This window comes from Rhipicephalus sanguineus, chromosome 1, assembly GCF_013339695.2.
Source record: "Rhipicephalus sanguineus isolate Rsan-2018 chromosome 1, BIME_Rsan_1.4, whole genome shotgun sequence".
NCBI classification, from domain to species: Eukaryota; Metazoa; Arthropoda; class Arachnida; order Ixodida; family Ixodidae; genus Rhipicephalus; species Rhipicephalus sanguineus.
Window position 1 is genome coordinate 102,024,202 of NC_051176.1, and position 24,603 is coordinate 102,048,804.

Genomic DNA, 24,603 nt, shown 5'->3' on the forward strand with positions numbered 1-24,603 from the left:
CTTATACGAGTCCACATCAAGAGTATCCGCTCATGCACGTTCAAGAGGCCTGCACAGCTAGTGCAAATAGCTCGAAGCATCGAATGAGATTTAGGTGCAACGCATAACTAAGGCTTGTTTGTGAGGCAGGAAACCACTTATTTGCTCGGCTTCATCTGGCGGCCCAAAAAGGATGAGTTCTTTTTGGGACGAGGTGAGCCAGGCAGGGGCAGCATGCTCGAAAATGATCAGTGCCCAAGCAAAGGCTAAACAGCTGCAATGGTAACCTACCGAGTTGGTTGGTGTTGTTTTTAGCCTCCTTAGCAGCAGTCGTCTTAGGTGAACTAAGACGACTCGAAAGCGAAATACATCTTTTTATTCTCACTCGATGTATTGATCCTGCCCCGCCATCCTCCAAAAGCTTTCTGCACCTAACGGGGCTTTGCACTGCCTCCAGGATCGGAGGCACATCACCTGCTTTTGTACTGCCTCCGTGATTGACCCACCTTTGACCAAGGTAAGATGTCATAAGATGACATCATCACGTCACGGGACGTCACAGTGACGTCATGATGGCGTCAAAAATATTGGCGCTCTGCGACGTCTTGATGACGCCCTATGGTGACGTCATCGCGTGAAGATTATTTCTGCCTCACTCGTCCCCGACGCCAATGGACGCTGACAGTCAATTTTCCTGTTTGATGAGTCATCTAAGGCTTTCGCCTTAAAATCGCGTGCTTCAGCATGAGTAAAGACCTATACTAGGCTTATTACCTCTGCGCTGTCGTGATTTGCTCTAATAATATCGGCTTCGTCCTAACGTGACAATTGAATCTTAGGGGGCATCACGTGACATTCCGTAGCTTATTTCCTAAGAAATAACGGGTAGTTACCACTACGAAAGAGCACCTGGTCCGTATCAAAGTATTCGCCCTGCAATGGCAACATTGATGCATGATAAGATGTGAAGCGACCAGTTTTTCTGTATTATTTTTTTAAAGCAACCTGGCTAAGACCACTACGTTTCACTCAACGAAATAGAAGAAAACACTATGAAATTCTGACGCAATATTTATTTTTCATTTGATTAATTTGCAAGCAGTAAGTACCGATACACGATGATGGTACAGACAAAGGAAAGGAATCATCTTGTCAATTGCTTTTTTTTCTCAGTATTTAGCTTGTTGCACCAGAACTCCCGGTTACCAAAAATATTAGTGATAACGATGGCCAAAATGCAGTTTGGAAAAAACAATTCCTTCCTCATTTAATCTTGCACCACAACACAGCAGACACAGCGGTGACGCTCATAAAATTCTTCGTGCAGACATTGTTAACATCTGTGAGGCGAATTTATTACAGATGGTGCTATCAGCTTCTAAGCGATTATTGACTAAATTACGATGCAGTAGATTAGAGTATAGGAGATGACAGACAATATTTCATTTGATGCCGTTTCTTTGAGAGCACGCACCGCTTCAAGTGGTATCGAAACACGCACGTTATGGAATACTTGTTGACATCGTTCGAGAAAAGAACGCACGAACGAAAACCCGTGTCCTAGCAGTCGATCAAGAAGAAATTTCTGCAGCTAAGCTCGAACGAAAACGCTCGAGCTTAACTATAAAAACTGTATGCATCCATCGCATGCGTGATTTTGCACGCTGTAAGGTACACTCCGCATCCCGCAGCGCGGTTTGGAGCGCGCACAGGTGTGCCCCTACCTTGGCGCAGGTCGTCGACTCGGGCTTCCGCAAAAGCCAAGGCTGCGTTCGCTCAGCCTTCTTGGCGGATGGGACGCTCGGCGGGGGAGTCCGGAAAAGCCTTGAGAATGGGCCTTCGGGTACAAGGCACGGCTGCTGCGCACCCCGGCTACGCCTGCGACCAAACTGTTAAAGGCTCCACGAGAGGTGCAAGTCAAATCAGGTGACCCAGCCCCCTTCTCTCCATACCCCGCATAACAGAATTGAAGGAGAGAGCAAAATGTTGCATAACACCAGCAAGACAGCCGCACACAGTGCATATACAGTGGACTGAGGGAGGGGTGGGAGAGGGGGTTGCTGTTCTTAGAAGACGTCTCGCCAGAACCCGCTAGCGTATTCAAGTTGAGACATGGCGTCTCTCCGATGCCAGTCACCGCTTTCTCATCCATACCTCCTTCCTGTCTTTTTCCTCCTCTTCCAACACCCATAAGCCAACGACCGCCTGGGCGGTAACTAGGCCAACACTGAACCGGAACAGAACAAAGTTTTGAAATGGCAAAATTCCTTTTTTTTTTTTTCTTCCATACAATAGGGCGAGGGCTGTGTGTAGGGGCAGACATAACGGAGCGCAGCGAAACTTCACTTGCTCTCAGTGGCCCGTTATGGTGCCCTTCTTGAAGCTCACAGCCCGTATTTCATCCCTTTCCCCGACAAAGAGACGTTGGAAGAGGGGAAAAATGACCTCTAAATGGTATAAGTATTCGTTGTTCCGAATGTCATCCTTTCGCGAAGTGATAACAGACGAGGCAATGGGGATCTCTTTAGTCTAAATTTCCAGCTCTCTCACATTAATTATTTTTTATCGCAAAGTATCTTAAGGAACGAAGTGCGTAGTCACTCGTAATTATCGTGCAGAAAATTAAGCGTAAAACAGAAACGAAGGAAAGGAACAAAGAAACCAGCGCAAACGCAAAGCGTCTCACTCAGGTTATGGGTGGAAGCGGCGGTGGCGGCGATATAGATGAGCAGCTACGACGGCTTCCGACTGGGACGCGTGAGAGCTCTGCCGCGCGGCCCGCTCGCGCACCGGGAATTCGTCGGGACGAGATGCGCGTATGCACACCGCGCCGCTCGTATCGGAAGTCCGGCGCAGAGGACGGCGAGAGCGAACGCGAGCGCCCGCGCGACCCGCTGCCCTACAAACGCGGCCCCCACTCGAGCTCGCGCCTGCCCCCGCGCGCACACACGGGCTCGCGGTCGCCTCGCCCTCCGCGAGAGGTCCCTTCTCCGTTGCTCAGCTTTGCATTCCCAGCTCCATCCGACGGCGCCGCGAGACCAACTTTCTCCGCGCGTTCTCTCATTTCGCCGCTCCGCGCCCCGCCTTCCGCGCAGGAAACGAGCCATTAATGAAGAGCAGCAGCTCCTGAAAAACTCCTGAAGAGCGATGAGCGCGTGGAGTCATTACCTGCAGCGGCAGAAGTATCGAGTCTGGCTGTATAGAACACTCCACTTGTGTTGGAGCACGCGTCTCTGCGCTACTGTGGACTCGGTTGCCGGGCGCGCCAAGCTCCGTGCGAGAGGCGCGGTTGCGTTTCCACTTTTCGGGGAGCTGTTGCGTCGGAACGCGTTGGCGTTCATTTCCGCGAGCAGCGCGATGACAAGGGTGCGCTGCTCTCTATCTGCGTGTGTTGCCGCCCCGATGTGCATGCCACCGGCGAAACAACTGGAAATGATGGCGCCTTCATTTGCGGTTTGTGATGAGAGCACTCTTGGTTTTCTTTTTTTTTTTTTTTCACGGGTGCGCCGTCGAAAGCTTCCCGAGAGAAATGAGGGCCATTCTTTTTTTTTCTTTTCTTTTAGAACTAAGAGGCATTATGAACGTTAGGCGGCAACGTGAAATTCCTCTGGTGTACTGTTGGCTGGGCTGACTGAGTCATCACGTAAGGCTTTTTCTTCGGTTGTTTGCGTTCGTCCGTCATAATTGTCTTCTTTCTTAGACTTCCGGGTTCATATTGTGGGTCATTAGAACAAAGCGGAGAAAGTTTGCTGTCTCTCATCTCTAGGTGCTATAGTTGTGGCAGTCCGACGCGTTTCAACATAAAATATTAGACTCGCGCACTTTTGCGCAATCTTGTGCGCAATGGGGCCCTCTTTTATATACATTATAGTAATCGACCTGGCGGCTCTTTATTTAAGTGTACTGCTGCTGGAGGACAAAGTCGCAGCTTCGGTTCTCGGCCTCCGTGGCCACATTCATATGGGTCGAAATGAAAAAAGAACTCGCTTACTTTAATTTAATTTGTAACCCCGGTATTCATTATTAACCCGGAACCTTCCGCAATGCCATTTCTCATGGTTCGAGACGTTAAATTCCAAGAAAAAAATCTGCCGAACGCATTGTATCTCAATAAAGAGGTATAATTAGTGTTTCTAATCCGAAGGTCGCAGGTTTGCTCCCTGCCAGTGGCAAGTTGTCTTTTCGTCCACATTACTTTGTTCACTTCTATATCACAATTATTACAATACACTTAAAAAAAGTTCAATTAATGTTCTCTATACCTTCCTTGGCACCATTATCTGCTGGTATTCATTAAAGTTGTGTCAAACAGAAAAGCGTGTCCTCGGAAACTCCCTCCCTTTATTCAATGTAGAGACATGGTACGCAAGGATTAGTACGTGAGGTTTTACCTTGATGCATTCAAATGCTGTAACACTGATCGGCTTCCTTATATTTACGTTATTTTTATTCAGTACCCCAAGGATGTTATGTTTAAGTTATGTTTTATTTTTGTTCATTGCAACCTTTGTGATAGACATTTGTTGCCATTCTCTAATCTCCCAATGTTAATTGGAATCCTAAACATCATCAGCGCTTCAGAGTATCACGATTATCCAGCCGAATTCAGTGACCCATACTTTTCAGCACGCAGTGATTTTGACAACATGTATGGAAAGAAGACGACTCATCGCTGCTACCACTATTAAAATTCCTAGCCGATACCTCTTTGGTAGCGTTAAAAGATGCCTAACGTACTGTTCACATTAAAACGCGTTTTTGGTTAGCTGCAGATCATGTACTCTAGCATGGTAATTTATCTGGCTGTTGTGTACTGACAGACAGACAGACTGACTGACGAAATAAATAATAAATAAATAAATAAATAAATAAATAAATAAATAAATAAATAAATAAATAAATAAATAAATAAATAAATAAATAAATAAATAAATTTTTAGCCAAAGAAAAGCGCAAGCTTTCCCATAAGTCACTCCTTCAAAACCGATGTGGTTCAGGTACCCTTCGAATCGCCTGCAAGCATTAAGCTAAACTTAATGCTTGGTTTAACTTACATGTTTGTTACCTTTTCGTTTGAAGCTTCATGTACAACAAACGAGAATGGCGTGCATTCATAGTGTGTGTATTCGCTTTCGTAAAAGCGCCTGTACAGTTGTATATGTTTTCTCCTTATTAAATTCTGCGGATCCCTTCGTCTTATTGAGACATCAGCTGTCGTTCCAACTCCCTCGCGGCACAAGTACTACCATCACCGTTGCAACGTATAGTATGATTGCAATATAAACGTACAATGAAGCTGCACTCATTCACACAGGTATAAAAAAGGAAAAACCTGTCTTCACACACTACGGGTTCATTCGGCCACCTTTTGTAATGACAGCATGGGCCGAAAAGAACGGCGGTGGCCTCGAGTCCTATTTACGAGCGTCCCGGTAAAATAATTTTCGGCCTTGGCCCAAACGGCGCGCAACACCCCAGCCGACGCAGGTAGGCCACGCAAACAGCCGGCGGGAAAAAAAAAAAAGGTGCGCGGATTGCGGCGGCGTTCGCAATAAAAGCAAGCGTGCCGACAAAGAAGCAGCAAAGAAAACGGCTTCGTCGTCGCAATCGCCAGAGTCCGTCGACCCAGATGAAACCACCTTCTTCTCGCGCCCGCCACTTTCACTGTTCGGTCAGGAAGGAAGGAAGGAAGCAAGCAGGGAGGAAGGCCTTGAACTGGCCATGTATCTGGGACGACGACCACTATACGGGCTGAGCGGGCGCCGCATTATTGTAGGGATCGGTGAGAGCGGTTCCCGGAGAGTGGGAACGGCTCGGTGTGTACGCACAGCCGAGTGGAGGGGAGAGGCGATCGCAGAAGCAACGTGCCGGCGTAACCTTGCGTAAGACGCGCGCGTAGGTCGGTTTGTGTGCCGGCGCCCGCCAGGCAGGCGGGTGAACGCGCACGCCCGCACGCGTCCATGCATTCTCGATAGGCGAAAGGAATGAGCAATGGAAGAAAAGAAAGTCAAGTGGGTTGACGCAGCCGCCGACGGCTGACCGACAGACCCGCGTGGCGGAGGCAGTGACCTACACAGAGCGCGCCGATGTGGTCATCGTCGGAGGCGCGCAATCGCAGGAAGGGCATCGCCTCGATGGAGCAGCTGCCGCCGGCGTGTCGGAAGCTATGGTAAACACGAGTGAAATGAGAGCTCTCTAACCCTAACCTGGGAAAACCTGCGCGTTTTTCGCTAACGGATGGGATGCATGGGTCGGCGTCGGACAGCTATGAGTCAAGAACGAGAGACGAGTTGCACCACTTACGTCGTTTTTTGTTTTTCTTTTACACGGTATGGGAAAGCAAGGATTAATTTTATTTCTCAGCAGGCACTGAGAACGGTCCGAGCATACGCTATGCAATGTGCTACTCTGTGCTCAGAATTTTCAGAGAACCGACGGAATCCGACGCCGCGTTGATCCTTCTCTCTGGCGACTACATTGATGAGTGAATAACGGAGCATAGCTGTTACGTTTAATATTCATTTGTCACGTTCTGGCTATATATAATATATATATATATATATATATATATATATATATATATATATATATATATATATATATATATATAATATATATATATATATATATATATATATATCAGCAAGCATATCACATTAAGGGCCCCTAGAACCAGTCGGTGCTAACAAAAGGCTTTAGTCCGCTCTAGTTGTGTATTGGCAGGCGTCGTAAGCGTGGTAATTATTCCTATATCTAGGGCATATCAACTAGTTCACTTTTCAACTAGGGAATGTAGTCGGTAGTCCCTACCAAGGGACTAGTTGAATAGCTATTTTGTTTTTCCATTTCTTTCATCGTTTTAAATGCGTCTCGCTAGAAAGTGTTATGCGTGACAATATATGTCGCCGTTTTTTCTATGCACAAAGCACCAAAATGCAGGCGTCCCTTGCCTTTGCATCCTTCGATGTATAGCGTGGTATTTTCGAGAATCAGAGGCGCTCACAGACTCGCGAAAGCGTTCTTAAGGCGTAAACACTGCAGTACGTTTCCTCGAAAACGAGATGTCAGGGTGTTTCGGTGGCCGGTAGGGCAGGGTACCGCAAACGTAGCATTGGAGAAAAAACAATTATAGCCATATAAGCATAGGTGCCTTATGCGAACAGGCTGAGCTGCATTTAGACGCTCATATTTCCCATCACAGTGTCTCCGACACCGGCAACCACGGATGCGACTCAAATGAGAAGACGCTTCAAACAACTGAGGCACCCATGAATCATTTCTCGTGTGAATGGTACGCACTTAGCGTTGCCTAGCTCGAGATCAGCGGTGTCCTCATCTTTAGTCATTGTGTAGTAAACTCGCCAAGTCACGCCAAGTCACGCAGAACACGCGCACTTGCGACATTTCCAGATCTTGGACAACTTTATGCGGTGAAAAATGCACGAAGGCGTCACGACGAACTTGCACCGTGTCCCTCCCATTATGCTTCCAAGGTCGTTAAGACATATTAGCGATCGACGTAAAAGGGTCGACCATAAGGTATTTGAGTAAACTATCCGAATAATTAACTAATTATTGATTTCGTATGACACTGGACAATGTGATGAGAGTGCCGTTGAAAGAAGTATGTCGCTAAGCGTTAACAGCTGGACTAGTTGGTTCTAATGAATGCTGTGAAACATTGCACTGGCGAACAAAGACACGGACAGGATAGGAAGCGATGCCAGCGTGTGTCTCTGGCCCTGTGCGTCTCTTCCTATCCTATCCGTATCTTTGATCGCCAGTACAATATTTGAAAGAAGTGTTTGTATGTTATTAGCTACATATACATATATGTCATTAAACATGTTTGTTTTATTAGCATATTGACAAACTTGTTCATGTTTAGAATTTTTTGTTGTACTTGTTCAAATTTAACATGCTATTGTAACTGTTGTTGATTACAACTGTTGTTCATGCGTTAGATTTTGGTAATTTATGTGCATGTCTACATCAAACATTAATTTGTGTGTAATCTTATGCCCACCTGCTATGGTCTCAGAATGAGACTGGCAGCACTGTAAATAAATAAATAAATAAATAAATAAATAAATAAATAAATAAATAAATAAATAAATAAATAAATAAACACAATGTTCTGGGACGCCGCCGCTCAGACAGTTTGCGTTCGCCGTTATTGCTTGAAATTACGCGTCCACGCGCTCGCTTGTTTGCCTGTCAATCCCGCTGCTTATAAGGCACTTCCACCTGAATTTCCCAGGGCTCATGTCCACTGCGAGGGTGAACCTCGTGTGGACGACGCATGTACGGTCTCACACTATAAAAACAAAGTAGAGGTCGAGGTGGAAGCGTTCATTACGCGACCATGACCAGCGTTGCTGCACGGTCTTCTGGTGCAACCGAGATGTCGACGTGCAGCACCCGTTTCTCAACAGGCGCTTTCATTTTCCTGCAGTCAGGCGGCCTTCACAGTTTGAGTGGGAGCGAGGAGGGGGGCATTCAAAGGCACACTTCTGAATGACTGTCCTCGCAGACACCCGCCAGACGCTGCAGTCACGGGCAAGTTGGCATCCAAGTGTAGGGTAATTGAAAACCTTAATGGACACCCGATCAGGAGTCACCAAAATAAGTGTCTGAAAGAGAGACAGCTAATTAAATGCAAATGAAAGAAACAAAAAAAAAAACCGCGAGGATTACTTACAAATGGGCCAAAAAATCAGAAGGATAAATCTACAGAAAAGTAACGGACGTTACTTCTGCGGTTACTCCATGGTCAGAAATTTTAATCAGTGCATCTTCGCAGAAGGAACCTACAATGGCAACTTTATAAAGCTCATATTTATATTTCACTTAAAAGTTCTAGCACGAACAACAATTTTACCCGAAGTACGGATTTAACAAGAATAATTTGAACATATGCGCTGTACTTTGGCATGCAAGCAAGAAATGGTTGCGCACAAACTATAGGCAAGGACGCAGAAGACACGAACGAGTCCGTGCCTTCTGCGTCCTTGTCTATAGTTTGTGCGCAACCATTTTGTCCTTGCAAGTATGAACCAACTCGCCCAGCAGCAAGTCTTGCTGTACCTTGGCAGTACCATAGTGGCCTAAAGTTGCCTGTATAGTTACACGTGATGACTTCTTACTCTGTGGCACATGGGCAAGCCATTTCTCGCAGTGAAGCATGGTCTCCGTGGTCAATGGTCTCCGCAAAGAAAACATCACTGAAAAAATTTGCAGTAATTGTGACGCGTGCTTCTCTTACAAAATAAATGCGCAAATTTTGTAGCAATAAAGAAATACTTAAATGGCATAAATCTGGCGAAAAAGTATTTGCGCACATGAACAAATTTTTATTTTCAATTTAACCAGCATAATTACCGCAAAAATTGCTACTTTGTATGTGAAGGTGTTCAGGGTTAGTCTCGCTCGCTCAGGAATTCTGTGACCAGAAACGTAGTCGCAGTTGCAAGTAGCAAAACTAATTTGGAATACTAAGTTTATAAACAAATCTACAGTATTGCAGGGACAACTTTCTAATGTAGCTACAAGTTGCTGAATGTAAGCGACAGATGCATTTCAAAGCTGTCGTCGGACAGCTTGACTCGCTTAGCGAATACGTCTGCACCTACGCTAAATAGGAGCTCGACGGACGCGCTATGTGGTACTCGTGTATTCGCTTTCAGAAAAAGCTGGTGACCGCGCGGGAAGTTTTCCTTGAGCGCGCTCATCGCGATGTCATGCGGCACCAAAAGTACCGAGACAGTCGCTCATCTTCAGTTGGCGACGATGTCGACAAGGCATTTCCGCAGAAGTCATCCTCCATCGTGTTGTAGCTCACACCGAGTCTTGCTGTCCACAAGTCAAGCAAATCTCGACAGCTCGCTTTTGACGGTTACCAGGGGTTCTATGCCGGATGGCCCGAGTTTTGCGAAACTCGGAATATTTCCGAGCTCTGGCGACACCCCCTTTTGAACGAGCGAACAATACGAAAAGCTCACATCCATCCCTCAGCGCACGCTGCGTTCCATTGGGTAGGATGGAACGTGGCGACACGTCAAAGGGCGGTCAACGAAGTGAGGTGGTGTCTTCTTCATACCAGAGGCATCTTCTTTCATTTGTTTGTCGTTCCACTGAGTGCAGAAGTGCAACCATGCAAGAAAAGTGTAAGAAACTTTTACTAACGCCCTATCCTGTCTTCTTTTTCCTTGCTTGTCTCAGTTGCACCACAAATATTTTATTTTACTAATGATATTTTTTAGAGGTACGGGCTGTTTCAATCTTTTTTAAGCTTTTAATGTCTACACTAAGTATCCTTTAGAATAATCAGCACCGTGGCCTCTGAGATTAGCGGCAGCCGTGGTGTTTGTAGGCCACGTGTGTAATCATGGACGGCCTGTACATTCTAGCGCGTTGCTCGGCCGTCGCGCGCCCTCGTAGTCCTCTTATTAATCGTCTGCTCGCTCCCCGAGCACGTCCGCCCGGGTGATTAGCTAACTGGCTGGGAGGTATACCTAGCTAATTAATTCAGGACATGCTATGGCCAAGCTAATTAAGCTAGGTCATGCTAAGACCGAGATAATTAAGCCACATCTTACTAAGACCATGCTAACGAAGCCGTGTAAAGCCATTATCAAGCTAATTAAGATCAACCTAATTAACACGGCGCTAATTAGGAGTACTAATTAACACCAACCTAATTGAGACTTGTTCATTAATGCCATGTTAATTTGAATTTGTTCTATTTAGGAGTGAGCTGATAATTCCATACTAATTAAAACCTTTCTAATTAAACCTGAGGAATCAATACCGTGTTAAAACATTACCAATTAAGGCAGGACTATTCAATGATATGTTAGTTAGGGCCTAGCTAATTATTAGCACCAAAATTGAGACCGAACTGACGTGGTCTTCACTCCGAAGCAGACCGAGCTGACGGAGTGGACGAGCCAGGGAAAAAGCTTGAAGAAGCTAGGTGATCACAAGCTCCTCCGATGGCTCCCTGCAGCCTTGCAGAAATAGTGCAAGCTGACCAAGTTATTTTATATGCAAAGAAGCTGCTGCTTAGCGTCCATCGCCTGAAATGCTTGACAGGCACACCAGCACTATGACAGTCATGAGTTGAACTGGGGCCTTTTCAGAATCAACGAGTTTGTGCGCGAGTACACGCGTCAATCAGTTTGACTGACAGACGCCCGCGGCGAAGATCGGGTTCGCCCTCCACGTTTGCTCTTGCCAAGGAGCACTGCTGATGCCACAACGCCAGCGAACGGCACGATTCATCTATGAGCTTAATCGCACAGACTATGCACACAAGCACGAAAAACTAAAGGTTATATCATCACGTGGCGACGATGTCTCGCATTCAATTTCACTGCGCTCACGACGTACCACTCACAGCCACGAAGCAATCGCCCCCTGGTGCCGTTTGCGGCGAGAAATGTTACTATTTATTTGGTTGTGGAGACATTTTTTCTACCGATTCGTTACAGCAGAAAAAATCTTGAGACGTGTAATGTAAGTAGCAGCAATCTGTCCATTTATTTATCTGTAATATTCGACAGAAGTGAAATGAGCTGCACGAGAGTGCTGCGTGTGCACCCTTGTTGCCTTCGAGATTGAACATTTCCGTGCTGTAGGCGGAATGAAAGAACTTGCCCGAAAGAGGACAAAACGCCCACGAACACGCCTGTGGGAGGCACCATGTTCAGTTGGCAAAAAGATAGCGCGACAATCACGCTGACGTCGCTGCGCTATTGAAATATTGACTGAGTGGCCGCGGCGCTGTCGCGTTCGCACGCGGTGTTCCTTTGAAAACCGCCGCAAATGCCGCTCATGTGTTTGTGACGCGATGCTCGTTCTTGTAGTCGTTTTTATTAACGCTGCAATAACGCGCTTCGCACTGTCTTCCTGTCGTGGCCGCCGAGCTCGGGGCAAACTCGTGTTCCCGAGAAGCTCGGGCCATCCTGTATAACACACCAGGACTGCATTTCGCTTCACCTCTTCGACAATCATCAACAACTCGAACCTCGATAGCAAGGTAGCCGAAACTCTAGCAGGTCCATTCAAGAAATTTCGGCAATTTTCTCCCCATTGCAATGGCCCTCGCACAACAAAGGACACCGTGCGGGGTCGCTTTGTCCAGGTTCGGCGGGCCGACAGCAGTCCGCCGCTGTGACACAATAATGTCGGGACGAGCTCGGGAAAGTGGCTCCCTGCAAGACGAATGAATTTTGTGTAAAACTTGCGGGATTATTTGAATAAAAAGTAACGAGTAACGCGACACCTCACGTTACCGAAAAATGGTAACGTAAGCACGTTACCTGCCGTTACAGTTCCGAAATAGTAACGAGTACCTTACTAAGTTACTGAAAAAAGTAACGCGTTCCCGCCAACACTTATGATAACACAAAGGGCAGCGCTTAGCTATATCGTAACCAGCGCTGGCTATAGGTTTTGTGGAAGGTTTGAGGGCCGGTCGTTTCCATCATGTAACTTTATTTATTTATTTCGCCGCATTTCGATGGAGGCGAAATGCCACAGGCACTTGTGCACTTGTGACTTTGGCGCACGTTAAAGAACACCAGATGGTCGAAATTTCTGCAGCCCTCCATTACGGCGTCCCTCATATGATATCGTGGTCTTGGGACGTAAAAACAAACTAATTATTTTTATCTGACGCTGCTAAAATGCTGATAAGCTAAAAATTAATTGCGAATAAAGTGTAGCGACTGCTGAACATTTAACCAGTGAAACAGCGAGCTACATTGAATAAGCCTCGGGCGTCAGTGGTGTACAGTGAAACCCAACTTTCCAAAGTGTAAAAAAAAAAAACCGTTCTGACGGAATATTTAAACACGTTCTTGCTTTGCATGGTGATTGGTATCTTTTCTACGCGCAATGAAATTCCGACTTTGCTGCGAGTTTTCTTTTTCATTTTGTACCATACTTACATAGTTTTAGGCATGGAGTAAACAAAAGATATCAGGGAACGTGACACGTGACCACACCATCCCCCCCCCCCTCCCTCGCGCTTATCGTGCTACGAAAGAGAGGCGAGACCAAAGGTATGCAAAGAATTCCGCCATAACACATGATCGTGTGACTTGATAGGCACGTGGTCCGCCGCATGCCTGGCCTCGGAGCACACTTGTTCCCTACACATGTGCTTTCGCATGCGCGCAGTCGGGTTTCTTTGTCTGGCGTGTTTGCGCCGCACTTCACGTGCTGCTCTCCTGAGCTCACGTGGGCTCCACTTTTCTATCAATATTTACAATCTCCGCCAAGACGAAAACTCGCATAGTGTTGCGCCATGAGCAACCAGCGCGAAAGGATGAAGCGGCTTCAGAGAAGGTTGGCTTGTGAACGCTACACCCCCCCCCTCCTACCCGATTCTTTCCCCGATTCCTTTTTTCTTAGTCTATGCGCTTAAGGCCCATGAAAATTTAAATGTGAACTGTTTCAGATTCTTTCTTAACCTTTGTCTTTATCCTTGCAACACCGGAGCAAAAGACACAGAACACTCAGCGATCATAACACGCATAAGCGGTTTAAGAGAATGCGCTGACGTGCTAATTCGTGCTTATCCATAGTAACTTTTGGCGCAACACAACGACTCAAGAAAGACGACAGGACACAGCGCTACTCTGAACTGACATCGTTTCATTCCGCCACACATATTAAATAGATTTGAGGATCATGCGAAGTGAGGACAATGCGCAGAATCCACCACGACACGTGAACAGGACATTCTCATTTAAAACTGAAACGACAACGGAAGCTCATTTCGTAAAGGACCAGTGGATCATGCGCAGGGACCGTTACCATGATCTACACAACACACTCACTGAGGCTAAGAAGGTAAATTCCGTGCTAGATAAAGCTAAGCGCTTTGTCGTGTCGTCTTTCTTCGACGGAGGCAAAATGCTGGAGGCCCGTGCGCTTAGATTTAGGTGCACGTTAAAGAACCCCAGGTGGTCTAAATTTCCGGAGAACTCCACTACAGCGTCTTTCATAATCATATCGTGGTTTCGGAACGTGAAACACCACCAATTATTAACGCGATAGCATTAACGAGGTCGTTTCGCAGAAATTCTGGTGTCAGCGTCGGCATCGTTGGTTGTGAGCGAATAATAAGCGTCGTCCGTGGCCGAAAGATGAAAAGATGCAAATAAAATAAATAATAAAAATATTTGGTTCGAGTGAGAACCAAACCCAGGCCTTCTGCGTGGCAAGCAGGTGAACCACGCCATTGCTTGACACTGGTTCGAAAAAAAAAAATACACTATATGGATGTCATGTAGTAGGAGGAGTCTTCTTAACACATGCAATATTGAGTGGCAGAAGCGTAGAATTGCGCCAGGCGTCAAAACATATGATTTGCGCAACGAGTGGGTGTTTTAAAGGCCCACCCATTGCAAAACGCTCAGACATATTTACTCATGATCATCAGCAAAAGCATCATCAAAGTGAGCAGCTGCGTAGGTTCGCGTATTGAATTACGGACGCGTAGAGGGCCCTTGGCTGATTCGCAAAAGGAATAATTATGGCGCAGTGGGCACTGCACAACTGTACTTGCAGTAGGCATTCTAGGATAGTTTGAAACGGCCAATGTTACGCGCACAGACGTTTGTTTCCTTGCAGCACGGTTGATGCATGCACCGAGAACAGAAGCTAGGCTAGCAATTGAGAAGGCGATGCGCACGGGGCTCGATTACGCTATCGCGTTCTACTGTTGAAGGCGAAGCTCCAGCGTCTTCCAAGTTTTATGTTTACTGCGTGCTTTCCTGTGTCGTGTTGAGCTAAAGGTTAAGCGACTGAGCTAGCGGAGCTGAGCCGCCCGCAGCCGTCATTTTGCGAATCCCAGTTACGTCAGACCGGAAGCTCACGTGACAATTTTTGAAAAAAGACGCCTCGCAGCAGAACATGATCAGGAAAAACGGCAAGCCGCCTCAAATACCCAATTAGACAGCTTAATCTTTGCGTGTGGTGTGTGGTGCTCCTGTTTCTATCGCGCTATACCCAAGAAACTTCGCAATTCCTATTTTTCTTTTACTGCACAACTTAAAACTAGGCGGCAGCCACTGCGGCGCTACTTCTCGCAGACAAGCGAGCGAGTTCTTTGCACTTCTTTCTTGTTTAACAAAGAAGCGGATAAGCACTACACACCAAACTCATATAATAAGTTGTCCAATTGGGTATTTGAGACGGCTTGCCGTTTCTCCTGATCATGTTCTGCTGCGTTGAACTCTCTTTCTTTTTTTCAAAAATTGTCACGTTCTTCCGTTCCGACGTGCCCGGGATGACGGATTTCCTGCGCGCTTGGTGCGCTCGGTTTCGACTAGATCGGGGCCTTGAATTTCGGCGATTATTATCTCAAGTTACGTGCTTTTTTCTCAATTTTTAAAAAATGGCCTTGTCACAAATTGTCACGTCCTACAACTCTTCCATATAAACGGACCTAACATTAATAATTAAAAAGTTATTTAACGAATATTTGTTAATTACTTATTTCAATCTAACTTGCGATGTGGCTAAATTTTTCCGCCTCGCCGTAGAGTTCGCTTGAGAAGACGACAAGGGCCTGACTGTCATAGTATTTTTATAAAAAAATCTGTATTGTCTAAAAAAACATACCCTGTATTAGCGAAGCGCATAAATCGCTCGGTCTTTCAGATCATACCTTCGGCCTCTGCACCTGCGGTCACCTTTTCCCGAACATTGTCGACGAGCAACGGCTGCTCCGAGACGCGCTCGAAGGCAATTGCATAGTAGGCAGTTGCCCACCATCACGAACCTGGTGGCTCTCTCGATGAAGCTGCACTTACGCCGCACGATGCCCTACGTTGGCATCACGCAGTGCAGAACCTTCAGGAGAAGTAAGTTGTAGTTCTGTTAAAGTTTCAGGCAGAAGGTGCTCCAGAAAGATTGAAATGAAAGTGCCTTCCGTTATTGCGATTGAGAGTTCATAAAAGCTGGCGGTCGTTCAAAGAAGTGTCAGCAAGAACTTGAAAACCTCCATCGCTTAAGTCGATCGTCGACGTCAGCTTTATACTGGTCACACTGGAACTCAAATACAGGCGCTTGCACAAGTTGGATATACACATAAAAGGACATATATTCAACTTCATCATTTCTTCCATTGTGTTATCATACTTATTTATGAGCACTTCTAGCTGTATTTTTTTTCATGGTAGACGATTTATTTATTTATTTATTTATTTATTTATTTATTTATTTATTTATTTATTTATTTCATCACACCCCTACCGGCCCCTCAAGGGAGCGTTAGGGAGCACTAGAATCATCGAGCGCGTTGGTGCGCAAGCGGACATCTCACATGGTATTTTTTTTTTTTTGTATTTCGCGGGCATCTGTAGCAAGCAGAAAAACATCAATACTTAATGGGTAGAAAGTTAGAAACTGTCTAATCGCACGTTTTGCAAGGCTATCTACAGCTTTCTCATTAAAGTTTCTTGCCTAGCTTCGTTTCTTCAAAAGTTAATTAAACATGCGTAATTGGGAAGAACACAAAAAATAGTCTGACGTAGTCCAGGCAACGGTCAGCAACTTGCATTTGGTCGCGTCGTCATCGAGTGTGTCGGCATATTTTAAAACTCTGGCTAAAGACAGCTGGGGCGCCCTGTATATTGGGCCCGTTGTCTGAAAGTAAAGCTAGTTGCCAGGTTATCGAGGTCTTTACTTGATTTCGTTTAAAAGTACTGCTTGAGACTGCAGACATTGTGTAGACTTGCCTATTATGTGTTTTGAATGTTCCTTCTATCGTCATCGTCTACCAGTATACTCCTCATTTTTTTCCCTCTTCCTCTAGACCCGCCGCAATATGACCGGCTTGATTACACCAAGCCGACCTTTCTGCCTTTCGTGTCAGTAAACCTTTCTTTTTTTATTTGTTTGTTTGTTTGTTTCGCTTCCCTCTGTCTTCACCAGTATATTGCCAAGTAAAAAAAAAAAGTGCGCTGGGAAGGAAGGCTCAACAAAAGTTAAGAAATTCATCCCTCTTATGTTATCTTCCAGCCAGTATTTGTTTTTACTAAATGAGCTGTCACCAACCAACTGAGACTACGAAGACTGCGTCATTCAAAGGCAAGTTGCAAGCGTAACCTGAACAGGCAAGACTACCGAAGGAGGAGGCATTTAAACAATGATAGTCCTTGAGCAGCTCCAGCTTTGAAGGATTATTTTGGAATCGCGTACTGGGCACGCTGTTTAGGACCACGACGTGCTGTTTTTAGGACAGATGGCAAAAGGCTTTCTACAGGTGAATTCAGACTCTGTAAATAGGCAATATGTGCACGAAAACTGCTTCACCGCAACCCCCAACGCTCAGACGTGTGGCACCGACAGTACGTATAAGGTCATTCGTAGCAAGAATTTCAAGCAGCCCAGTTTCATGTTCTTTGTGCCCATCACATTCCACACAGCATGCAAGCTAGCATATACTGCGTGAGAACACCATCAGTTGAACGACATTTGCATAATACCATGACAGTCACGTGGCTTCTGTTATACACAATGCCTAAGTGCTATAAGCACGATTGAGTGATGCAGGTGATGGTAAGCCGAAGCAAAATTTCAACTCTGTATTACCTAATGACCAAATGCTGGAATGACAACTGACACAACTTACAGTGATAGGAAGAATGCCTACATCGCGTAATCAAAATTTTATCATTCATGAGCAACAAAATTTTACCACCTTCCCGACCCTACCTAACTGCCTCGTACGGATCACATACGCGACAAAAGCGAGGCACTGAAACCTCCTTCGACATGAACCTATAATAATGGCAACATCACGCAATTTCACCCGAGGGCAAAGAGCTGAAAATGATAGCAAGATTCAGCATTGCGGTGAGGCTTGTTAAACACTGTTCTAAGTACGCGCGGTAGCGACACGCTGACCCTATACAGCATGCGAGACCGCTGTTGTGCGCGGTCGAACCAGCGTCCTTGAAGTTATTTGACTGGCGTGATCAAGAGCGTCGACGCCGGCGTCGCAAGCGTACACACCTCAGTGATGTATGAGCTTGGACGGCCCACTCTATATATGCGACAAAGTCTGATATTAAAACATGTGATAAGCAGGAACGCTATTGTGTTTGTGCGTACAGGGCTCAAGGGGCGGTGTCAGAGGGGGAGGCATGGGGGGCGACAGCCCCTAGAATTGTCGCCCCCCCCCCCCCGCCTAAGAGCAAACATTGGCAAAACAGCGCACAAGTTCCCCGGCTCCCTGACCCTCGAAGGAACTCGCTCGTCGTGGGTGCCTCCTGCCCCCTTTCCCTTTAAACCCAGTAAATATACCCTGGCACCACCCTTGCAAAGCTCATACCAGCAGTGGAAGCGGAAGCTGCCCTTGCTCAGCTGCAGCGTCACTGCAGCAAGCCAGGAGGTTGTGGCCTCTTGATTTCTTTTCATTTTTTTTTTTTTGCACCTGATTGCACAAGAAGCCACTTGCTGTTTGTGGGGCGGTTTCTGACGACGTTTTCTAATCCATATCGAAATACTTTGAAACACCGTGAAAACTAAGCCAATAAGCTCTCATGTGTTGTGGTGGTTATTCACTCACCAATGACCTTAAGGAAGCACTTAAAGAAGCATTACGCGTTCCATGCAGCGCTTGTGCTGCGTCAATGAGCGTTACAGTCATTTTAACCAGTGAATTACTACAAGTGAAGAAGAAAACGGGAGAGAGGAAAGACAGGGATGTTAACCAGTTTGGCATAACCGGTATGCTACCCTGTACAGGGGGAAGGGATGGGGGAGATCGAAAGAAGAGTAAAGAAAGAGAGAAAGAGAGGGGAACACACACGCACACACATAACGTCACAGCGCAGAGCGGCAGTCTTGTGCGGTATGCGGCATCATTAAAAAGTCTACAGCCGCTCGTGTAAGTCTGTTGTCCTTAGGAATTTGAGCAATGCCTTGGTTGCTTGTATTCTCGATGAGTTATCAGGATGACATTGGAGAATCGTGTCTAGTGTCAACGGTCTGTTGTGAAGATGAGCGAGAGCGAATACCAGGGATCGTCTCTGCGCAGCGTAGCGAGGACAGTCGCAGAAGATATGTTGCAAGGTCTCCTCGGTGCCGCAGGCGTCGCAAAGAGCGTTGTCGGCCATCCCTATTCGAAACGAATATGACTTCGTGAAAGCCACTCTTAGCCATAAGCGGCATAGCAGAGTGGTCTCTCTTCGGCGGAGTCCAGATGGTATTTGAAGTCGCCGCAACTCGTTTAGGTGGTGTTGCCGATAGTTTTGGCTTCTTGACGTATTCAGTGTTGAGTGCGAAATATTCTTTGCGATCCTTTGAAGCATGGCAGCAGCATCAGACCTTGAAAGCGGTATAGCCTCTTCCTTGTCTCCTTGCAAAGCTGACCGAGCAGCATTATCGGCATGTTCGTTGCCAAGCACGCCGCAGTGACTTGGCAACCATTGAAATGTCACTTGGTGTCCCTTCTCGAATGACGTATGAATGAGGTGTCTTATCTCGAATACCAGTTGTTCATATGGTCCACGCCGCAGGGCTGACAAGAGAGATTGTAGGGCTGCTTTGGAGTCACTAAAAATTGACCATCGCTGCGGTTGTTCGCGATTGATAACACAAAGTGCAGCGCGAAGAGCTGTCAGTTCAGCAGCCGTTGATGTTGTTGGGTGGTCGGTCTTAAAGCTAACAGTTACACCTTTCGCTGGGACAACTACTGCCCCGGACGAATCACGGATGGTCGTTGAGCCGTCGGTGTAAACATGTATGTGGTCGGTGTATTTCTCGTGCAGTAGAAGCAGAGATAGCTGTTTCAGGACAGGCGATGACAAATCAGATTTTTTCTTGATTCCTGGTACACTGAGATGCACTGCAGGACGAATTAAACACCAAGGTGGAATCGATGGTTTGGATGCGGGGCTGAAGCCTGACGGTAGGTTGGCGGAGTAGCTCCAGATTGTCGCGCAGTATGATGCTAGCGGTCTTTCTGAGGGCAGTGTTGCCAGGTGGTGGTTAGGAGCTCGAGCAAAATGCCTTATGTGGGCTCTCAAGGCTTCTAACGCAATGTGCGTTTGTATTGGTATATCCTTGGCGATGGCAATAGTCGCCTCTGTTGGCGCACATTTGGGCAGACCTAGGCAAACTCTGAGTGCCTGAGCTTGTGCAGCCTGTAGAACGCGAAGATTTGTCTTGCAGGTGTTGGTTAGTACAGGCAGACTATATCTCAGAAACCCAAGAAAGAGTGCTCTGTATAATTCTAACATTGCATCTACTGACATGCCCCAGTTTTTCCCTCCCAGGAACTTGAGCAGCTGGGCAATGGCCGTCAGGCGCTTCTTCAAATAGGCCACGTGTGGGCTCCAATTGAGGTTTCTGTCAATAATTATGCCGAGAAATTTGTATGTTCTGGCATAAGAAATCGACTGCCCGTCAATAGAAATGGCATATGGTGTCATTGGTTTGCGCGTGAACGCCACCAATGCACATTTCTCCGGGGATATTCTGAGGCCTTGTTTGCTAAGGTAGTGCGCTGTCAATGTTGCAGCCTTTTGAAGTCTCGCACGTATTTGAAGTCGTGTAACGGCTGAGGTCCAGACACATATGTCGTCTGCGTATATAGAGATCTTGATCGTACTTGGCAGGGATTCGACAAGTTGAATGAGTGCGAGATTGAATAGTATGGGACTGAGTACTCCGCCTTGAGGAACGCCTCGGCAGGTATAGCGTAGTGTGGTGGGGCCGTCTTCGGTGGACACAAAGAATGACCTTGCAGACAGGTAGCTACCAATCCATCGAAGAACTCGACCACCAAGGCCAACCACTTCAAGCGCATCGATAATAGCCTCGTGTAGAACATTATCATAGGCGCCTTTCACATCCAAAAACAACGCTGCAGATAGTCGCTTACGTGATCTCTGCTGTTGAACGTACGTAACGAGATCAAGAACATTGTCTATGCATGAACGGTCACGTCGGAAGCCAGCCATAGAGTTTGGATAGATCTTGTAGTGTTCTAGATACCACTCCAGGCGGCCATATATCATTCGTTCCATTATCTTCCCCACGCAGCTGGCCAATGCAATAGGGCGATACGAGGCAAGGTCAAGTGGGGACTTGCCTTGCTTCAGAAGTGGTACTAATCGGCTTGTCTTCCATTCGTCGGGAACGTTGCCCTCTTGCCACGAGTTGTTGTAGAGTCGCAGTAGTTCTCCCCGCGCGGCCTCACCAAGATTGCACAAGGCTCGGTACGATATGCCATCTGGCCCCGGAGATGAAGAACGCCTGCATGAAGCCAGTGCTGCCTCGAGTTCCTCCATTGTAAAAGGAAGGTCCATTCGGCTATCACGGGAACAAGGGATGGCACATCCGGCAACGGGATCTGGACGAACCGCTTGGTCAGCGATCCTCGCGCAAAAATCTTCTGCAACTTCGATGTCTTGTCGCTTTTGAAAGAGTGCCAGCGCCTTGAAGGGAAAGCGCTGTTCAGGATGACAGCGCAAACCACGCACCGTCCTCCAGATTTGAGAGAGGGGCTTGCGAGGGTCTAATGTCTGGCAAAACGTTGTCCACCGTTGGGAGGCCAATCTGTCCATACGACGCTGGATTTTCTTTTGCATTCGCCTGGCTGTCCTGAGGTCATGTATGGACTTGGTACGCCGATATCGTCGTTCCGCACGACGGCGAAGCGCTCGAAGTCGTTCCAATTCTGTATCGAAATCGTTTCGCTTAGAAGGAATCACGATCGGGCGCGTTGCGTCTTGTATTGTGCTCTTGATTGCTTGCTCTAGCCCAGTGGGCAGGCCCGCTTGGCAAACATTTTCCATATCAGACTGGAAAGTGGTCCAGTTAGTCATTCTGATGGTCTTCTGTAGACAAGACTTGGAGAGCCCTTTGATGTGAAGATAGGTAGGAATGTGATCACTTCCGTGTGTCTCAATGTCCGAGAACCATTTAACACATCTGGTGAAGGAGCTGGAGACGAAAGTAAGATCAAGGCAGCTACCGTACGTCACACCTCGAAGAAACGTTGGGCTGCCATCATTCAGGAGAGAAAGGCCATGATTCGAGGCGAAACTTGCCAATCGTCGTCCTCTTGCGTTTGTCCTTGTGCTTCCCCATGCCAGATGATGCGCATTAAAATCTCCTATAATGACCCATGGAGCAGGACATACAGTCAATATATGTTCTAATCTTCGTGAATTAAAAGTACTCGATGGCGATATATAAACGCCTATTAAAGTAAACAGGAGTTTGTTCTTTTTAACAGTCAAACACACATATTGATTGTCGTCATCAGGCGCAGTTGGCTGTAGCAAATAAGTGAGTTCACGCCGAACATAAACGATGATTTTGCTGCATGCCCCATTTGTCGAGGACATGACAGCTTCGTACCCCGATAATCTGACAGGTTTCGATATGTTGGGCTCGCAAATGACGATGATGGGGAAACCGTGAGTGTTCACAAATTGACGAAAATCAGAAAGGCGTGATTTGAGCCCTCTCGCATTCCACTGGATGACGGACGCTGTCTTGACTTCCGATCGAAAAGAAGAGTGGTTGGCAGCCATGGCTCTACTCAAGAGATTCAAGCACTGGGCTCAAAGCGTCCAGTACTTTGTCCAGTACTTTGAGTGCACTACGTGCAGGCGTTGTCCCCATGTCCAATAACACCTCTCGAATGGCGCCCATGAGGGAACGAAGCATAGAGATCACTTGACGATGTGCCCTAGGTACGTCATCAGCGGCGGGTGAAGTCTCCAGAGGGCGCGTCACCTCCTGAGGTTCCTTGGCAAGTAAGCTGTTCGGAAGCGCAGGCCATTCCTTTGGGGAAAGATTCCTATCCGCTGGTGTCTTTGAGCTGATTGGCCCTTTCGTAGTTTGACTATGTGGTGCCGCATTGGAGTGGGCGCTGTCGTTTCGTGCATGGGCCTTTCTTGAGGTCGAACGATGGCGCCGCCGCCCGCGCCGACGTCGGACTGCTTCGGCAGCCTCTCTGTGGGTCGAGTTATCTCTCGCCATTTGTTTGAGAACAGCACGCTCCTTCTTGATGCGAGGACAGTCTTTCGAAGAGGCAGCGTGAGAGCCATTACAGTTGGCGCACTTCAGAACAGTGGAGCGGCAGGTCTCTTCCGCGTGTGGTTCAGCGCACCGGGGGCACAATAAAGAGTTGGGGCACACGCCCTTGACGTGCCCTAGCCTGAAGCACTGATGGCATTGAAGTGGCTTTTGTATGAATGGGCGAACAGGGTGTCGGAAATGCCCAACTTTGACGTGGGATGGTATACAATCCCCCTTGAATATCACTTTTACGCACCGTGTCTGACCAAGACGTCGCACTTGCGTGATGACGATGCCCTCATTTGCCGGTTTGATGAGGGTGGGTAGGTCCGCGTTGGGAATTGCAACATCGATGTCGTACACCACACCGGCTATGGATGTATCGTCCATCGGGATAAAAGGACGCACTTTGATGCCGCCTAGCTCCGTGATTTGCTGAAGTTTTCCGAGCGCACTCACATGGATCACGTCTATAGCAAGGATGTTTTTCCGTGGATTGACTCTAATGTCTTTAATCTCATTGGGCACCGCACATTCTAGATAAGCGGAGAGGGCTTGCCTGTTCAGCAATCGTAGGTTGCCCGATTCTTCCGGCACGAAGATGATGACGTGCGGCCAACGTTCAAGCCTTGTCTTCATAGTAGCTGTACTCGCAGGAGTTGACGGAGTCGCCTTGAAGATCTTTCTCTTCGCCCTTTTGCTCTGGACGGGGATAAAGCCGTCGTCTGATGTGTCATCTCCCGAGACTGAGTACAGTTCGGTGTCCTCGGTGTCACTGAGGAAGCTTCCTCGTTTCCTTGCGGTTGACAGCAGTGATGACTTCTGGCCAGATGGGCCTCGGGAAGGCTCCGCGTCCATGGCCGCAAGACGGGGAGCCGAGGCACCAGAAAAAACCGTAGATTTTACCGAAAACGCAGAGAGCACCGAGAGAAGCGATCAGTTATTAGAACACTTCGTCGTCGTCCCCCGCGGGAAGCGCGCGTTGCTGTATATTCTGGCCGAAGCCACGCTATTTCAAGCCACTGAAAAAGCCTCTGAAAAGGCGAGCTACTTGTACGTTACGATTTACCGACGGATCCACGTTCCTAGACTTTCCATATCGACAACGAGTCTGTAGCAGAACACCGTCGAGGCAGGGGTCGAGGATATTGCTTCAGAGTCGAGGCGAAGTGATGCGAAAATCTACCACACCATTCACTTCTCATAAAGGGAACCAACGGGTTAGACGCTCCTACGCGCTTGGTCCAAAGCGGACAAAACTGGACGGTGCCGTATCCACTTGGCAGTGACGTTGTTTCAGATTCATCATCATATACTAAAATGAAGGTCTCTGCTGATACACCTAGCCGTAATCCCCAGCTTTCGCTGTAAGACTTGGCCAAATATAACTGTTTAATTCACCATTGCAAGACACTCCGGCATCTCGTTGGTAATTTTCCGATTATTTTTGTTTGTTGTTCCTACTGCAGTACCAGTACCGCCTAAAAATAATAATGCATGGCGCTTTCAAGACCAACTTCAATGGCACGGCATAGTAGTCTCGTGTATCGTAAGAAAGCTTTCGTC

The 24,603-nt window shown here is 47.2% G+C and overlaps 1 protein-coding gene and 1 long non-coding RNA gene across 2 annotated transcripts in view; one reads left to right on the top strand and one right to left on the bottom strand.

Moving 5' to 3' along the window:
- Positions 1-1,978, bottom strand: part of LOC119394588 (acyl-CoA desaturase-like) — a 76,705-nt gene extending 74,727 nt beyond the window's left edge. The window contains exon 1 of the mRNA XM_037661914.2: positions 1,704-1,978. The gene's annotated coding sequence lies outside the window, so the exon portion shown is untranslated. The remainder of the gene's footprint in view (positions 1-1,703) is intronic.
- The window catches only part of LOC119394616 (uncharacterized), a 147,676-nt gene that overhangs the window by 107,461 nt on the left and 15,612 nt on the right, over positions 1-24,603 (top strand). The gene's annotated exons all lie outside the window — the stretch shown is intronic.